The sequence below is a fragment of the Schistocerca americana genome, chromosome X (assembly GCF_021461395.2).
Source record: "Schistocerca americana isolate TAMUIC-IGC-003095 chromosome X, iqSchAmer2.1, whole genome shotgun sequence".
In the NCBI taxonomy this organism is placed as follows: Eukaryota; Metazoa; Arthropoda; class Insecta; order Orthoptera; family Acrididae; genus Schistocerca; species Schistocerca americana.
The window spans coordinates 776,208,090-776,224,576 of record NC_060130.1 but is presented as its reverse complement, the minus strand read 5'-3'; the positions used below and the strand labels follow the sequence as shown (position 1 = coordinate 776,224,576).

General features: G+C 43.4%; 1 protein-coding gene and 1 pseudogene across 1 annotated transcript in view; one reads left to right on the top strand and one right to left on the bottom strand.

The window, feature by feature from the left end:
* Positions 1 to 16,487, bottom strand: part of LOC124556311 (protein artichoke-like) — a 279,864-nt gene that overhangs the window by 50,431 nt on the left and 212,946 nt on the right. The gene's annotated exons all lie outside the window — the stretch shown is intronic.
* On the top strand, positions 1,796 to 1,913 carry LOC124557568 (annotated as a pseudogene).

The following is a 16,487-nucleotide window of genomic DNA, read 5'->3' as shown; positions in this document are numbered from 1 at the left end:
CCTGTGCCCACAGGGAACCACGCGGAGCCGATGCCGTCGAAACAACCGTAAGCTGAGAGTCCGAGTTGCCCAGATGTGACCATTTTCGATGTCACATTACTCCATGTTCTCTGCCACTATCATTCAACCCATGATAATGGTGAAATTTCAGTCGCTGGGTTTGACGTCACATATTCGAGGAACATTTACGTGTTTCAAAAATATTCAGCGGTTTTCACTAGATCACTGGATGGTAACTAACAAGCTCCTGTTAGTGTACTCTGAATAATGAAGATCCCAACAATACGAGAGACTGATATTCCACACAAAACCACCACTTTCGCTGCGTCAACTAAATTCGATGGATCGATCTAGTGAAGGGAGACTTCTAGCCAGTGACCGTGATTCTGTTTATTTACCTCTCTGTTTACAGAGAAATTAAGTCCTTCCGTAAAGAGCACGTCACTGGGTAAACGACGGCATTTGCACAGCCTGCATGTTTTGCGCTCTGGAGACTGAACCTGATTATCTGGATAGTCCTTAGTGAGACGTTGTAACATTACTGTTTTGTAAGGGTGTCATTTGTGTATGGCCAAAATTCTCATTATGTATGAACGGCTGACTCAGTTTCCTGGTAGATGTGGCAAGTACTGTGCTTGAGTCCTTTTAGTGAAAGATGCAAGAACAGCGGTTCATTTTGCTTCATCTGTAGCCATTTTCGATCGTTCAGGTTTCGGTTTATCGGCAACACAGCCAGTTTTATGGATTTTCGGGAAAAGATTCAGGACCGCAGGGTGGGATAAGGGTGGCGTTGGTTGAAATCCTCAGTGATAACACGAATGCTACTTTCTCCCGATACCAAGGCGATCTCAGCTTGTGTCAGCGCCACCAGCTTTCACGTCACCTATAAGGAAGGAGGATCAGTCAAAACCCTGAGAATGAATAAACCTTTATTCAAATAAAAGGGCACAATCTTTTTCCTCGTGTAATTCTGTCTGTGTGATTTATTAGACGATCACCCTCTCCATTTGAAAATTACGAGTTGTATCCAAGATTGGGGCTTCCAGAATGGCCACAATGTTGATAACATAACCTCACAGGTTTCCCACCTCTTCCATCTCATACTACTTTAAAGGTGTTTATCCATATTTTTTTTTTAATTTTTGAAGGGTTGTTGCACACCTGTAGACCACCCTGTCTGTGTATCTTCTACGTGAATGAAGACAGAAACTTTTGGTAAATTCAACTTACATATACGACGACAAGGTTTTTGTTTTCAAAAGAACCATCCTATTTTTAAGGGGCCGTCAAATGAAAATGGGACTGTTGAAAAAAAGTAAGTAAACTGTTTATTCTTTCAAAAGTAATCACCATAAGTGTTAACACATTTCTCTCATTGTGAGAAAAGGCGATAAATACCTTCCTGGAAAAATATTTGTGATTGCCTATGGAACTATGATTGTACCCAAGCGTGCACCTCTTCGTTCGAAGCAAATTGACGACCACAAATGTGTTCCTCCCAGGCTGCAAAAGCATGAAAGTCGTTTGGGAGAGATCAGAATTGTGTGGATGCTATGGAATGTCAGGTCCACCTGTTGTCTAGGTACGCTGCAGAAGTTTCTCTGGGAAGCACTTACTCATCCTCCATGTAGTCACAAGCTCTCCCCATACGATTTCCAGTATTCCATCTTTCTCGTTTTCATTTGACTGTCACTAATAGAATAGTACAGCTTCCATATGCTTGCACATACAGCAATGGAATACCATTTACAATTGCGTTTAGAACAAAATTTTCATTAGCCATTCACAGACGTTAGGCAACGGCCTTGCCGCAGTGGATACACAGGTTCCCATCAGATCATCGAAGTTAAGCACTGTCGGTCGTGGCCGGCACTTGGATGGGTGACCATCCGGGCCGCTATGCGCTGTTGCCAATTTTCTGCGTGCACTCAGCCTCGTGATGCCATTGAGGAGCTACTCGACTGAATAGTAGCTGCTCCAGTCACAGCAAACCATCATAACAGCCGGAAGAGCAGTGTGCTGACCACACGGCCCTCCCATCCGCATCCTCAGGTGAGAATGACACGGCGGTCGGATGGTCCCGGTGGGCCACATGTGGCCTGATGACGGAGTGCTTAGCTTATTCATAAACGTTCCATGTTCCCTTCAACAGACGTACAAAAAGTGCACAGTATGGTTTGAAACACAAACATAGCCAAAAAAAAAACATGAGTCAGACATGCCTCGATGCACATTGAGTATTGAACAAACAAGATAGCAGCATTAGCAGGATCCCTTGCCTGTAGCGTCATGAACTGGCTACTATTTTTTTTCCTTTATTGAAATTTCCATTCCCCATCAGGGGCGGGCTGGCAGCAGCATAAGTGCTGCTCTTCAACCAAGAGACATAAATAGACAGGAAGACATTTAAAATAATACAAAGAAGAAAACACGGCGGAATATAGAAACAAAAAAAGCCAGAACAGAAGAAAAGAAAGCATACAAAGCGGTGACTGAAAAATTGAGATAAAAATCTAAAAAAGTATTTTACCCAAAAAACACACTGGGTTAAAAGGCACCAGGCAAAGTACAGCTGGAGCATAAAAAGTCGCAGAACGATTAAAACAGTCACGTGACGGACGGCGTAGCATGGAACAATCATGGACGATAAACAGGTCGAGCACACAATTAAAACCACATCACTAGATGTCACTGTATAGCACTGTATAGCACAGCACACTGAGAGCGAATAAAAACCTGAGGGGAACTGCCAGGGGGGGGGGGGGACAAGAGAAAAGGAGGCGAGGAGTAGGGGAGAGGAAGGGGGATGATGTGGGGGGGGGGCTCTGAAGGAGGGCTGGGGAAGGAACAGGCAGGAGAGGAAAACAGTCAAGCTGCAGGGACTCAGGGGGAAGAAGGGAAGCCGCGCTGGGACGAGGAGGGGGAGGAAAAGGGGGGGCTGTGGAAGGGTAGTAACAAGGCCAGGTCACAGTTGGAAAGAAGGGTAGAGGTCATGGCATAGTTCAACATCTGGGAGGGGAGGTGCTGGAAATTGCCCTGATGAAGCAAATGGAGGGTGTGGAGGTGGAGAGAAGGAGGGATACAGCGATAGAGGTGTGGAAACTGGCGGGGGGTGGACAGGAAGGAGGAAACCAAGGGATGGTGGACGGGAGGGGGAGGATCAAGCCTGTGGATGGTGTAAAAGATGCAGAAATGTAAGAGGAAAAGGAGGAGGTGGTGGAAGGGGATGAGGTCATACAGGAGTTATTTGGGTGAAGGAAGGTGGATCCGGTAGGCAAGGCGGAGCGCTTGCCGTTCGAGGATAGCATTGTAGAAATACGACTTCATAAACATTGAGATGCGTGAAAAACAAGCTTTCGCTTGAAACGAAGCTCTGATTACCCGTACCATACTCATCCTGCGTTTAATAACGATAGCACGTGGCGATTTCGAAGAAACTTCAAACATGGTTGTAATCGAAGCTTTTCTAAACTTCTTCTCGCTTACATGATTACATCAGATATTTAACACATTAACTCACTTGTAAAAAATCAGACGTTTGAAGCAGTTTTGCACTAGTATGTTCGATTCTTTAACGAATATGCGGTTTACTCGAAATAACGGAAAAGCAAAACACAAGAGAGGTGTTCTCAGTCGCTGAAGAACAATCTTTATCTTACCTGCATGCAAACTGACACTTTCCTTTGTCAAGTCTGCGAGTACTTTGTGGACATTTGTGATACCAGAGAGCGTCTACAGATCGTGCCATTACGTTTAAGTTATTGTATTATTGATATTGAGGAAATGTAGACGATAAAACATGTAACCAGGACACAGGCTATTGCTAATCAGAAGCTTATCTTCTCACACACTGTTACAAAACAGTTAAAATTATTTACTGACGTCAGATTGCTTTCATAAGAATTTATCTAACTAAAACTGCACTCTTTATGATCAGAAGACTTTAAAAGTAAGAAAGGGAATGATTTTGCGTAAAGTGTGATAAAAAATAAAGAAAAACTTAGAGCATACCCTCGGAGACACCGAGTGTTAGGAATCACACACTACCTTACTATTATGACTAGGATAACTCATTAGTCGGGCAATCCAAAAAGCTGTACATACAGCAAGGCCACAAAATAAGCCATTAGCCACGCGACATTTCTCCCTGCATTCTGCACCGCGCAGGGGCGAAATCGGGTTCCACCTTCATTAAGGAAATGTCCGAGCCCGGAGCGATTTAGTGAAACTGGGTGGAATTAATTTTCGTCGCGAAGTACAACGCCAGCTTAATTGTTTTTCCGCGTAAGATGGTTACATTCGCCGAGAAATTAATTACGTAATGCTGCAGAGTTATTCGGATAACACGGTTCACTCTGTACGTAATTAATGTTGTACTGTTAGTCTTCAAAGAACATTACGTGAAGCGACAGCGAACAGATTTAAACAATTCCTAAGATACGTAAATTTTACAGTAGCTGCAACAGTTTAACTTCATTGCATTTACCGTGTTCGGTGTTTCTTAGAGACCCTACAACTGTGCCATTTATGATTTTAGTAATAAAACACTGAAGCAGTTATGTATTTTTTCGTGCATAGTACGACGCATTTCGAGAATGTATCATCTTTATGTAGCGCGGAGAAATTTGGCGTTAATGGGCTATGACAGCAGACGACCGACGCGAGTGCCTTTGGTAATCGCATGACAGCGCCTTTCCTGGGCTCGCGACCATGTAGATTGGACCCTAGACGATTGCAAAACCATGGCCCGATCAGATGAATCATGATTTCAGTTGGTAAGAGCTGATGGTAGGGTTTGAGTGTAGTTCAGAACCAACGAAGTTATGGACCTAAGTTGTCAACAGGGCACTATGCAAGCTGGTTGTGACTCCATTGTGGTATGAGTTGTGTTTACATGGTAAGGAGTGGGTCCTCTGATCCAAATGAACCGATTATTGACTGGACATGATCATGTTCGTCTACTTAGAGAGCATTTACAACCATTCATGGACTTCGGTAGGAAAATGTTTCTAGAAAGGATAAATGGCCGGCCGACGTGGCCGAGCGGTTCTAGGCGCTTCAGTCTGGAACCGTGCGACCGCTACGGTCGCAGGTTCGAATCCTGCCTCGGGCATGGATGTGTGTAATGTCCTTAGGTTAGTTAGGTTTAATTAGTCCTAAGTTCTAGGGGACTGATGACCTCAGAAGTTAAGCCCCACAGTGCTCAGAGCCATTTGAACCATTCATGGACTTCAGTTTCCCTAACGGCGATAGAATTTTTATAGATGACAATACGACAAGTCACCGGTCCGCAACTGTTCGCGACTGGTTTGAAGAACATTCTGGACAGTTCGAATAATGATTGGGCCACCCAGATCGCCCGACATGAGTCTCATCGAACATTTATGGGAAATAGCTGAGAGGTCAGATGTTGTACAAAATCATGCACTGACAACACTGTCTCAATAATGGGTGGCTCTAGAGACAGGATGGCTCAATATTTCTGCAAGGGACTTCCAACGACTTGTTGTGTGCGTGCTACGTCGAGTTGCTGAGCTACGCCGAGCGAAACAAGGTCCGACATGATATTAGGAGGTATCCCATGACTTTTGTCACCTCAGTGTATATACCGCATACAGCGAAAGCGGAAAAACGCCATCCGCTAAGTCAAAACACGGACGGAAGTGTGTCTTGAATGATCGTGACTGGCTCTCACTGAAGAGGGTTGTCACGAAAAATAAGAGGACAACAGCTGCAAAAATCACTGCAGAACTGAATGTCACACTCGCATACCCTGTCACCAACAAAACAACACGAAAGGAACTATGTAAGCTGGTAACTGCAGGGCAGGATGGAATTACAAAACCAGACATCAGTGATGCAAATGCCCGTTTAGGAAAATGTCGTGCCAAAGCCATAAAACCTGGTCTGTGAACAATGGAAGCATGTCATTTGGTCGAATGAGTCTTGCTCCATACTGCTTCCATCTTCTGTCCTAGTTTACGTCCTAAGAGTGAAACATAGTGGGAATTCGGTGATGATTTGGTCAGCCATATTATGGCCTTCCATGGACACCGTCGTTGCTCTGCAAGGTCGAGTTAATGCAAAGGATTATGTGACTAGTTTGGCTGACCAGATCCATCTCATGCTACAATATTTGTTCAAGGTTATGCCGCGTTCCAAAGTGACAGGGCACCTGTTTACACACCTCGCATAGTCCAGGACTGATTTTGTTAGCATTAAGATGAATTGTCGCATCTACCCTGGCCACCACACTCACCAGATCTCAATATCGTTGAGCCTTTGAGGTGTACTTTGGACCAACAGTGTGTGTGATGATACGCGTGTGAGCGGATTTCTGCACACAGAAGGAGGCACAGTACTCCAAAGAGATAGAAAAAAATACTATGTCATAACATTAAAACGTAAAAAATGACAAGATTAACATTTTTTTCAATCATCTAACTGCAGTAAAACCACAAAAGGATTACTGCAGGGGAAGAGAGAGAGGGAAACACGCGCGCAAACATCACATAAAACGTCAAAATAAGGATTTGTACTTGACAATGAGAATAAATTCTCGAAACGCGTCCTGGTATGCATTAAGAAATACGTAACTGGTGCAGTGTTTTATTATTTAGATCAAGAAGGAGTTTATTCAGACAGATTCTGTTCGTCTCTGATGAATACTGAACTACAAACACATAATAAGCCATTCGTGATTAATATATCTCTCGTTAGGCCAAGACGTTATCAAATTCACGAGCTGTAAATAAAATGGGCCTGATATTGACATTCAACCTTAGAGACATACTTTAATCTACATCTATCCCTGTGCGCCGTGGTGTATGGCGGAGGGTATTTCGTGTACTAGATAACTCCCCCCCCCCCCCCCCCCCCCCCGCCCCTTTACTGTTCCAGTCGCGAATGCTGGAAGGGGAGAACGGATTGTTTGTAAGCCTCCGTCTGAACTCTAAACTCTCTAGTTTTCATATGCATTGTTTCTTCTGGAGATATACTTAGGAGAAGGAATATATTGGCTATATCTACTGGCAACGCACGCTCTCGGAATTTGACAGTGTACCATATTATGGTGCACAATGCCTCTCTTATAGCCTCTGCCACAAGAATTCGACGAGCATTTCAAAGGGGCTTTCGTGCTTATTAAACAAGCCTACGACGAAACTCGCTGCTCGTCTTTGGATCATCTATACTACTTCTGTCTACAGGGTGTCCCAGGAGGAATGTTTAATATTCAGGGATATGACACTAACGATTATTAAAAGCAAAAGAATCTTACAAACATGGGCTTTCAACTCCATACCTAAAGTGCTACGAACACTTCTTCAGAAGAAGAGATGTTTCACAGTAGCGAAGACGAACAAGTCTCATAGCCCTAACGTATGCACTTTAGAGACCATGTTCAGCGGCCATTTTTTTCTTGGTGTGGTCCATACATTACCTCTCAAAATAAGGAAAGGAAAGACCCTGCAATAGAAGAGATTTGTTTCACAGAATAGAAGATGAAGAAGTGCTCATAGGTCTTAAAGTAAGTATTTTAGGGTCCATATTTATTAGACTTTTCGCTTCGAATGATCACACCTGCCATATCTTTGAATGTTGACCATTCCTCCCCGTACAACGTGCATACTGTCTGGTAATGGTCCCAGACTTCCGAACAGTAATCAAATATCGGTCGAACGAGAGTTTTATTAGCTATCACCTTCGTGAGTGGATTGCACTTTCTGAGAATTCTTCCTGTGGTGTCTTCCGAAGAACAAGTTGCCATGTTAAAGTTAATACATCGCGACGGAACGACGGGGATTCAAAGAAGCTCAGTCGCTGCAAGACGCAACGACGAATAAGAGACAGCGTAGACACACCCTCAAAAGTTCTATAGGCCACCGCTGCAGCCTTAGAGACCTACTTTAATCTACGTCTATCCCAGTACGCCGTGGTGTATGGCGGAGGGAGTGCCGCTCAGCCCACTCTGCAGTCATCTCCGAAGACGACAGCGACTTCTCATTACAGCCAGCAGTGTGAAAGTTGTATGATACAGAACCAAGGAGCACAGTTCATTGTCAGTTCCAGTTTGAGAGAAGAGACTATTATTTTATACTGTATCAAGTGATAAGTTAAGTGTTCACTGATAGTTACAAATATTCATGACATTTCTGTGGACATGGATCATTCAGAGTTCAGTATTCCATCTTGATCAATTTATAATAAATCGATTTAATATTTTGTATATATTGTAATGTCAACTCGGCCTCTTCCAGAAGTAGTCTAAGAACCCGCCATAGTGCCGACTAGTGTTTTTTGTCCAGCACAACACTTCCAATGAATCTCTGTCGCCGTATGCCTCTGTCATGATTAGTTTTATCTGTTCATTCTATTATAAATCGCTTCACAGAACTGCAATCCAAACCTCTTCTCAAAAGTTCCCACATATGAATGCGTATAGTGTTAAATTTTCTAATTAGTACATTCTCTTCTACACTGAAGAGCCAAAGAAACGGGTACACCTGCCTAATATCGCGTAGGGCGACTGCTAGCACGCAGAAGCGCCGCACTGAATGTCTGAAGTAGTGCTGGAGGGAACTGACACCATGAATCCTGCAGGGTTGTCCATAAATACATAAGAGTTCGAGGGAGTGGAGATCTGTTCAGAACAGCACGTTGCAAGGCTCCCCTACTGCAGCACACAATGCTGCAAAGCGTGTACGTATCAAACTTCCTGGCAGATTAAAACTGTGTGCCCGACCGAGACTCGAACTCGTGACCTTTGCCTTTCGCGGGCAAGTGCTCTACCATCTGAGCTACCGAAGCACGACACACGCCTGGTACTCACAGCTTTACTTCTGCCAGTATCTCGTCTCCTACCTTCCAAACTTTACAGAAGCTCTCCTGCGAACCTTGCAGAACTAGCACTCCTGAAAGAAAGGATACTGCGGAGACATGGCTTAGCCACAGCCTGGGGGATGTTTCCAGAATTTCGTGTACATATCCTTCTTTCGTGTTTACAATCCACAATGGCACCACCAACGGTCGAGCTTTAGAGGGGTTGCAATGTTCGTGATGTTTTTGGGACTAAAGTGACATCCAGTGACTAGTAAAGAGTCGAAGTCACTAAGCTGTCCTAACCGACCCATTCTGCTGTCACTGCTTCTCTACTAACAACTTAATACTCTACATCTACATCTACATGGATACTCTGCAAATCACATTTAAGTGCCTGGCAGAGGGCTCATCCAACCACCTTCACAATTCTCTATTATTTCAAGCTCGTATAGCGGTAGGAAAGAACGAACACCTATATTTTAGGTAAGAGCTCTGATTTCCCTTATTTTATCGTGGTGATCGTTTCTCCCTATGTAGGTCAGTGTCAACAAAATATATTCGCATTCGGAGGAGAAAGTTGGTGATTGGTATTTCGTGAGAAGATTCTGTCGCAACGAGAAACGCGTTTCTTTTAATGATGTCCATCCCAAATCCTGTATCATTTCTGCGACACTCTCTCCCATATTTCGTGATACTACAAAACGTGCTGATCTTCTTTGAACTTTTTCGATGTACTCCGTCAGTCCTATCTGGTAAGGATCCCACACCGCGCAGCAGTATTCTAAAAGAGGACGGACAAACGCAGGGTAGGCAGTCTCTTTGGTAGATCTGTTACATTTTCCAAGTGTCCTGCCAATAAAACGCAGTCTTTGGTTAGCCATCCCCACAACATTTTCTATGTGTTCCTTCCAATTTAAGTTGTTCGTAACTGTAATTCCTAGGTATTTAGTTGAATTTACTGCTTTTAGATTGAACTGGTTTATCGCGTAGCCGAAGTTTAACGAATTACTTTTAGCACTCATGTGGATGACCTCACACGTTTCGTTACTTAGGGTCAAAAGCCAAATTTCGCACTATTCTGATATCTTTTCTAAATCGTTTTGCAATTTGTTTTGATCTGATGACTTTATTAGTCGATAAACGACAGCGTCATCTGCAAACAACCTAAGATGGCTGCTCAGATTGTCTCCCAGATCGTTTATATAGATAAGGAACGGCAAAAGGGCTGCAACACAACTTTGTGGAACGCTAGAAATCACTTCTGTTTCACGCGATGACTTTCTGTCAATTACTACGAACTGTGACCTCTCTGACAGGAAATCACAAATCCAGTCACATAACTGAGACGATATTCCATAAGAACGCAATTTCACTACAATCCGCTTGTGTGATACAGTGTCACCTCTTGTTATCTTGGTGGGTCTGCCTCTTGCGACATGTAGTGGTCAATTTCGCGTTACATGGGAGTATTCGGACACTTTTGATCAAGTAGTGTACATTGCTCAAGCGACTGCACAGTGGAATGTGGAGGTTATTTCGTACCAACACTCTATTTTAGTCCTAATCCATTATCGTATGAAGCGAGGAAAAAACAGCTGTCCTGTTCTCCGGAATGAAGCCTAATTTTTCTTATCCTTTTCTCCGGCTCTGTACGCGAGATGGTTACAGTGGAACTGTCGCATAGTTTTTCTCAAGTACCCTCTCTTAATTTGCACACAGGGTTTCGAGTGAGTAACGTTTCCATTCTTCCATGTATTCCCATTCCAGCTCCCTGAGGATTTATTTTACAGCGCCACATGGATTATATCAATCTGTTTATTCGATATTTATCCATATTTAACGAGATATTCCATTCTTTCCACCAAGTGGAAATAATGTCGAAGTCGATATGCGTTTCCTTAAGATCATCCAGCGACTTTAATGTAGCAACAGCATCGGAGGTGAACAATCAGAATTTGTTGCTGACTATATCTGATACATAATTTATTTATATTGAATACAGTAGCCGTACTATTACGCTTCCGATGATAAATTTATTTGTATTGGACATACGCCATCCAGAATGAGGTGCTGTCTTGCACTATTAAAAATTCTTCGAGACAACCACACGTTTGGAGAGATACTTCGTATGATCGTGTCTTAGTTTCTAATCGAAAATGTGGGTTACTGCCGAATGTATTTCGGCCGTTCTAGGAAAAGAGAATCGTCGTCTTCGTCTGCATCTACTATTTGCAAGATATCATGTATGAATTAAGTCAGCTGTGTTACCTGACTCAGTGCAATTTTTAAGTAAGTCTCTCCCTGCAGGTGTGTCGAAATGTTGAAGCTTATAACATTCATTTCCTGCAACACATCGACACTGGCGTTTAATTCTCAGCCTGCGTTTCTTGTGTCCTATTTCTCAAACGGGAGCAACACACACCCTTCACGTAGTACGATACGCAGTGTGAGTGATTGTGAATAAATATGAGCTAGAAAGAAGACAGCATATTTAATGTAAAATCCAAGAGGAATCCCATCAGGTATTGGAACCTTATTCGTTTTGAGTTGCCTCAGTTATTTTCCGATATCGGGCGTGCATACCTCCATATTTCTTACTTGCCACTGTATGTGTCGGCCAAACATTGGAATGATAATATTATTATGCACGAATACATTTTCAGATATGAAAGGAAATGCAATATTTCTGGATAGTCTGACAGTGAAATTTATTTTAAGGATTACGCATAGTCAATCTACGGATGCAAGACTTGTCATTAACTTTTCTCGTCCAGATTTCCTACAATCCCGTTTGTAGCAATAGTGTGGTAGTATTTACTTTCACAATAATTTCAGAATATTAGCATTAAATCATGCTGGATCTTTGCTGCCTTTTGTTACTTAGGTTGGCACACATTTATTTAGGAGAGGAGTTAGGACGTATTTGAACTTTGACTGCACCTATACCGTGTTTATCATTTCTGTTAAACGCAAGTATCGCAGCATATGCATATCGACATCACGTCACAGGCAAACCTGCTCTTTAGCAGATGTAATACTCTCTCTGCCCGGAAACAGCGCTGCGAACACGTGTCACGGCCGCGATAGTTACTCACACTGCTGCTCTATACGCGTAAATCTCGCGACCGCACATCAATAGACCAGTTGCTGCTATCCAGTGAAGCTGATCGCCACGTGCCGTAAGATTAACAATGTGCCGACCGTTATTTGGCACGGACTTTTCAGAATCAATGATTCGGATTTGTGTGTTTACGGTTCTCGGCAACTTTTGCTGCTTTAACGGTTTTCGCTTCGCAGCGGAATTCACATTGTGAACCCCATGTTACCCGTTTCAGTCACTGGGGTGCATCGACCATGTTAACAGACTAGTATTTTGGTATCAGAGTACCACACCAAAACAGTATTTCTCTCATCAAAGTCCCTAATCGACTCTGGTGACTCTCTCGAATAGATCGGCTTTGTTTTTGCTAAGGGGTCTAAAACATTTCTTTCGCATGTGAGGTGTCGGCAAAATGTAACTGTAATATAATGTTTTTAATATTAATTCAGTTATTATTTGTTTTTCCGGTCTTAAGCTTACACAGACATAGAGCATTTCTCATCAGAGGAGATCCCGATTTGTTTATTAGGTTGGTGCATTAAATTCGTAGCGTTTTTGTTTTGCATGTTGGTATTCCGGTTGCTATAGATTTATTTATCGATTGTCATTTTTATTTACGATTCACTGTTGCTATTTGAATTTGCATTAGTAGAAGGCTGACAGCAGCGGAGCCAGTCAGAAACATTTGCACTGTGTATGGGAATAATGTCATTGGACAGAGCACCTTAAGAAAATAGTTTTCTGGTTTCAAAGAGGATCCTTTTGACATTAGTGACTCTCGACGTTCAGAAAGACTTTCGGGGTTTGATGAAGATCATTTAAAAGCATTAATCCACAAAGATCCACGTCAGTGGACTCGACAACTGGTAAATTTGATGAACTGTCATCATACCAGCAGCGTGGGGCATTTGCATGCAATGGGGAACCTTAAAAAAATTGGGTGTATGGGTACCGCATGCTCTAAGACAAAATCACAAAAATCGGCGAGTGGCTGTATGTGCATCCCTGCTTGCTCGCTATCAAGTGGCTCATGAACAACACCGATCATTCCTATCCTTTATCCTTACTGGTGACGATAAATGGTGTGTTTATGCTAACATAAGGAAACGAAAAGAGTGGTTGAACCCAAAGAAATCAGCAGTGCCCCGTACAAAGACTTGCGCCCATCCACAAAAGATAATGTTATGCATCTCGTGGAACAGTGACGGTGTAGTCTACTACGAATTGCTACCCCGAGGTGTAACCATCACTGCTGACATTTACTGTCAGCAAATGAGACGTCTTGCAGACGCAGTCCAAGAACAACGATCGGGAGTTGGGTTGGGAGGCTATTCCACTCCCACCTCATTAACCTGATCTTGCGCCCTCATATTTCCATATTTTCCGCTCTCTGTCGAAGAACCTTCAAGGAACTTCCTTTCCGGATGAAAATGCACTCCGAACATGACTCGAAGAGTTCTTCGTCTCAAAACCACGTGATTTCTACAGTCGCAGAATCGTAAAGTTATCTCAGCGTGGCAGACTGTTGTAAATAGTGAAGGAGAATGGACTATCCATGACTAAAGTCAGTGTTATGTGTATCTTTTATGTTTATTACACTTATGGAAAAATGCTACGAACATATGGACCAACCTAATACAAATTATCTTCAATGGCATTGCCAGACTGTTGTAAATAGTGAAGGACAATGTATTATTGATGACTACCTCTTGTGTTATTAAACTAATCGAAAAACATATGCACCAACCCAATACAAATGACCTTCAATGGTCATTCTGGAAATAAGGCGTAAATAGTACACAGCCTGACAAAAGAAGTGAGGAGGAAAAGAATTGAAATTTCAAAGTTTGAAATGGTGTACGATATTTTTGCAGTGATAACAAAATCGAGTCAAATTTATAGAGAACTCGGCAGTATAAGCCCAATTACCAGTATGACGATGCACCCACTCTGGCGTGGATGGATGTACTGATTCAGTGGGGAAGGATATCATAAAGCAGTTGCACCCTCTCTTGAGGCAAGGTGGCCCAAAACTGTTTTAACCTGTCCTTGATATCCTGTATACCGGCGCTGGGACAACGTGAAAGTCAGAGCTGATTACACATATATTCTATTGGGAACATACACTACTGGCCATTAAAATTGCTACACCATGACGATGACTTGCTACAGACGCGAAATTTAACCGACAGGAAGAAGATGCTGTGATATGCAAATAACTAGCTTTTCAGAGCATTCACACAAGGTTGGCGCCGGTGGCGACAACTACAACGTGCTGACAGGAGGAAAGTTTCCAACCGATTTCTCATACACAGTTGACCGGCGTTGCCTGGTGAAACGTTGTTGTGATGCCTCGTGTAAGAAGGAGAAATGCGTACCATCACGTTTCCGACTTCGATAAACGTGGAATTGTAGCATATCGCGATTGCGGTTTATCGTATCGCGACATTGCTGTTCGCGTTGGTCGAGATCCAATGACTGTTGGCAGAATATGGAATCGGTGAGTTCAGGAGGGTAATATGGAACGCCGTGCTGGATCCCAACGGCCTCGTATCACTAGCAGTCGAGATGACATGGGTCTTATCCGCATGGCTGTAACGGATCTTGCGACCACGTCTCGATCCCAGGGTCAACAGATGGGGACGTTTGCAAGACAACAGCCATCTGCAGGAACAGTTCGAGGACGTTTGCAGCAGAATGGACTATCAGCTCGGAGACCGTGGCTGCGGTTACCCATGACGCTGCATCACGGACAGGATCGCCTGCGATGGTGTACTCAACGACGAACCTGGGTGCACGAATGGCAAAACGTCATTTTTTCGGATGAATCCAGGTTCTGTTTACAGCATCATGATGATCGCATCCGTGTTTGACGACATCGTGGTGAACGAACATTAGAAGCAAAAAATGGTTCAAATGGCTCTGAGCACTATGGGACTTAACATCTGTGGTCATCAGTCCCCTAGAACTTAGAACTACTTAAACCTAACTAACCTAAAGACATCACACACATCCATGCCCGAGGCAGGATTCGAACCTGCGACCGTAGCAGTCACGCGGTTCCGGACTGCGCCCCGAGAACCGCTAGACCACCGCGGCCGGCAACATTAGAAGCGTGTATTCGTCATCGCCATACTGGCGTATCACCCGGCGTGATGGTATGAGGTGCCATTAGATACATGTCTCGGTCACCTCTTGTTCGCATTGACGGCACTTTGAACAGTGGACGTTACATTTCAGATGTGTTACGACCCGTGGCTCTACCCTTCATTCGATCCCTGCGAAACCCTACATTTCAGCAGGATAATGCGCGACCGCATGTTGCAGGTCCTGTACGGGCCTTTCTGGATACAGAAAATGTTCGACTGCTGCCCTGGCCAGCACATTCTCCAGATCTCTCACCAACTGAAAACGTCTGGTCAATGGTGGCCGAGCAACTGGCTCGTCACAATACGCCAGTCACTACTCTTGATGAACTGTGGTATCGTGTTGAAGCTGCATGGGCAGCTGTACCTGTACACGCCACCCAAGCTCTGTTTGACTCAATGCGCAGGCGTATCAAGGCCGTTATTACGGCCAGAGGTGGTTGTTCTGGGTACTGATTTCTCAGGATCTATGCACCTACATTGCGTGAAAATGTAATCACATGTCATTTCTAGTATATTTGTCCAATGAATACCCGTTTATCATCTGCATTTCTTCTTGGTGTAGCAATTTTAATGGCGAGTAGTGTATCTGGTGATCGTGCTAGCCGCGGGAGTACTTCAACTTCACGGAACAGTTTATACAAACACTTGTTATGTGTAGTTGAGCACTGTCTTGTTGAAAAATAGCACCACGATACTGTCGCATGAGAGGTAAAAGAGAGGGCTCAGGAGGTGATGTAACATTCTGCCGTCTGCGTTCCATCTATCGCTACCAGTATAGACCACAATTCATACCTGATGGTTCCCTACACCACGACGACAGAAGTGACACCTGTATGACTTTCCAAAATATTTTAAGAATGGGATCTCCCCCGTGGCCGCCAGCATACTCGCCGACGAGCGACGTGCAGGACGGTGCACAACCGCGATTCATCACCGAACACAATGCGACGCCAGTGATCAACAGTCCGTGCTTACCGGTGACGGCACCACTTCTAACGTAACCATTTTCTAAAATAGCTCTCCCCTTTTCGGTTATTTTAGTTATTCTTGCTGCTGTCCTACTCGATTATGGGAGCTTTAAATGGAGAACACGCGTTATTACAAACATGACCATGTTTTTAATACCAACACTTGTCTCTTGTACTTTTCAAATATTAAAGTTGTACTGTTAAAAATTGAAAATTTCAATTTGAAATAATAACAGTACAAGTCAAATTACTGTGTTTTATTGTACAGGGATAGTCAAACTTTCTTACCTACCGCTCACTTTTGTATCCCTTTTAGTAGTAAATTTTCTAACCATTCAACAGTTTTAAAGTAATGGTGAGTTCTAAAGCATAGAAGTAATTTTACGTTATAAAATTTATAAAGCGGAGTTGCAGCTAGTTAAAGTATGTAATAATTATTACTTACCAAAT